Consider the following 3,543-nt stretch of genomic DNA (forward strand, 5'->3'; position numbering starts at 1 on the left):
CATGCCCATCATTTATGATCCATTTTGATAGAATACTGCAATTGCATGTTATAAATCTCATTCCGTATTGACGGCTATTGAATTTGTAAAGTGAGGATACCGCAATGGTAAGCAAGTGCACTATACTGACCAAAATATTGACGGTAATAATGATCATGTAATGTTGCTACAATATTGATGCATACTGTCAGTATTATTGACTCTGTTTTACTGATCGTGTAGGGTCTGCTTTATCGTACGCACTAACGGAAGTGAAAAATAACGATGTACTGCAAGGCTTGCTGTAACAGCTGTTGGCAGAAAGCTTCCACCTTACATTGTTCTAAAATGAAAAACAATGCCTAAGTAAATTTCAGCGTTTGTATCCAAGAAAAAGGGCGTTTGTATCCAAGAAAAAGGGTGGATAGACATGTCAATCGTACAAGTTTGGATGCGAATGGTTTGGGGAAATCTAGCAGGGTCCCTCCTTCAATGCCCGGCCCTTTTCATGTTGGACAGTCTTTATTTTTGTATCGGTATGTCATTATGTTCTTGCATGAATTGTACTTTTATTAGTTCAAGTTTATTTCACTTCAGGTCGTATTGTCAGCTTGTAACAGGAAGACTATTTTCCAGTGTCCGTACTTCAAACCCCCATGTCTAACTTACCTGAAGTACCGGTACCTTATTTGACTTTTCAGAAAAATCTCACGCCTGTATTTTCGTCAAAAAAGTGCGTTAATTACGTGAAAAAACACTACTTTAAACAGCAGGATTTCAACAGAATGAGTGTAATATGTAGTATCTGATACTTTCCTCTGCCTACAGTTCTATTTTGAGCTAACCCTCAAACACGCGTATGGGGTGGAATCCACCTCAGGTAATTTTATTTCTTATTGAAATGTACAAATAACTTTTCTGTGCTCACCCCGCTCTTGTACCTTACTGGCTGGATCCCCGCAGAAAGAGTCATTCTTACATAATCTATCTTAAAATCTCCAATTAATACAGTAATTCATATTTTACAATACAATGATATGTGGGGTGGAAAGCACCCCCACGCGTGGGGGTGCGTCCTAAGATCTGGCGCGTGTGCTTGAGGCTTAACCAAATGGAATAACTTTTTCTTAGAGCAATCTGTTAAGTAGACTTAGTTGTATGATAAATGGTTAAATAATTGTATTTATTTTTAAATATGGCACGTTCTAATGCATTCTGAAATTTAAAATGACAGTTTTTTTCAAAAATGCTGCCACAATTTGCATTTACTCATTTTTGGCTCCTCCTTCCCTAAAACCACTTTTAGCACTGCCATGTAGGATTACCTCATCACTAAGAGGATAAAGCACTATGAAAAGGCATTACCAGGTTTCATTGGCCTGACGACTTTTCCCTAAGATTATTACATTTTCATTACCACTTAACATCACTGACAAGTGAGCATCAATTGGTCTCAAAAGCAAGCAATGGAATCCTACTTTTATGACTGATATTTACTCGCGTAATTTTCCCTCCCTGATTTTTAGAATGAAAATTTGGAAAAAACAAATTATCGCACATTCCCCCCCCGTTTTATCTACGGTTTCCACTTGTGAACCACAGACTTGTTTACAACTAAGTTGTGAATCTGTGCAAGTGTGATACGGACCATGAAGCTGATTTTATGTAATCCACAGACTTATCTCGTCTTTGTGATTCATGCCGATGTACGTAAATCAGGAACTAGTTTGGAAATTCCAGCTCATGTCTCCCATGCTAGGAGAGGAAGGAGTGACTGATTACTCAACATTCCAGCGCCCGGGGCCAGAACACACGTGTGACTGGTAGTCATAACTTGCGCTTGTTATCAGCTGTGACTCGCACAGGTACAGTACTTGCTTTCAAGTGTTCTTAAGTGTGAACTGTTGTGTGAAAGATTCATGATGTGAAAGAAAAACAGTAGTTACAATGCACAATTAAATTGTCTGCAACAGAATTTGTCAAAAATAACCGCAATCATGCTACATCTCATGAATTTTCCATAGCACCATCACACGTGCGTTAATGGCGGAAGCAGAAAGAAGAATTACAGTGTACCAATAAAACAACTATCATTTTGGGGACCAAAAACTGGGAAGCATGCAGAAATTGAAAAGGCAGTTATTTCTAATGGAAATCAGTTTCCTACGAGATGCATCAGTTAAAGGCCGTAGAAGTAGCAAAAATTTTGACCCTAAAGCAGTATTCTAATTTATTTCAGATATCTTTGTTGGGTTCTGCAACACTCTCCGAAGAATGACCTGATTAGAATTGAAGGAGTGTGCGAACTTATTAAAAATTGCTCTATTTCGCGTACCTCAAGAGATACATCCAGTGACTCTTTGGATGCTACTGACCTGAAGCAGTTGTTTAACAGCAGCCCAAAATCATCATCTGCAAGCTTTGAAAATACATCTGAGCTCTTGGAGCCAGGAAGCATGGGGGATGTGCTGAAATTGGTCAAAGTCGTTTGACTGGTATAAGACCAGATGATGAAACTAGGCCTCTGAAATCTAATAACCTCATTATCCGTATTGATGATTCTAATGATCGCAAATATAAAGGATAGGAATTTTCCACGTAATCAATACATTTATTTCTTATAAGGTACTTAAAATATTTTTACATAACAGTACCGGTTTCGACCCTATTTGTGGGTCATCTTTGTCTTAATAAAAACAACATATATTAAAACATTACTTATACTAATTACGAATGACTAATGCTAAATTATACTTTCAAAGCTACTCTTTCAAGCATATTTTAATATCACAACACACCATTGTAAATTAGTCCTTCATAATTAGAATAAGTAATATTTTACTAACTCGGCATTAAACGTTTTTAATTTAAAATAAGTGTATCACCACTGCAACACTAGATTGAATAAGTACATGAGTGAACATCAAGATCAGTGTCATAACGAGCTGGTGAACATTTTAGACTTCAAAGCTACTCATTCAAGCATATTATATCACCACAGCATATCATTGTAATTTAGCATTAGTCATTCGTAATTAGCATAGGTAATGTTTTAATATTATATGTTGTTTTTATTAAGATGAACGTTCTTCAGCAGCTGAAGATGACCCAGATATAGGGTCGAAACCGGTACTGTTATGTAAAAATATTTTAAGTATCGTATAAGAAACAAATGTATTGATTAGGTGGGAAGTTCCTATCATATTTGCGATCACAGGAAACTAGGCCTGTTTCAAGAATTGTTGAGGAAAACGAAAGCTCAGTTAGAGCTGTTTCAGCTACTAAAACCAAGAAGGGCCATTGTAAAACTTCTAGTAACATAAAATTGCAGAGTCCTAATGCCTTGTGCTGAGACAGAAAAAATTAGTCAGAATTAACTCAGGTTGCATCACTTTTTTTTTGCTTTATGTCACACCGATACAGATAGGTCTTACGGCAATGATGGGATAGGGAAAGCCTAGGAGTGCAAAGGAAGAAGCCGTGGCCTTAATTAAGGTACAGCCCCAGCATTTGCTTGGTGTGAAAATGGGAAACCATGGAAAACCATCTTCAGGGCTGCCGAAA

This window comes from Anabrus simplex, chromosome 1 (genome assembly GCF_040414725.1).
Source record: "Anabrus simplex isolate iqAnaSimp1 chromosome 1, ASM4041472v1, whole genome shotgun sequence".
NCBI lineage: Eukaryota > Metazoa > Arthropoda > Insecta > Orthoptera > Tettigoniidae > Anabrus > Anabrus simplex.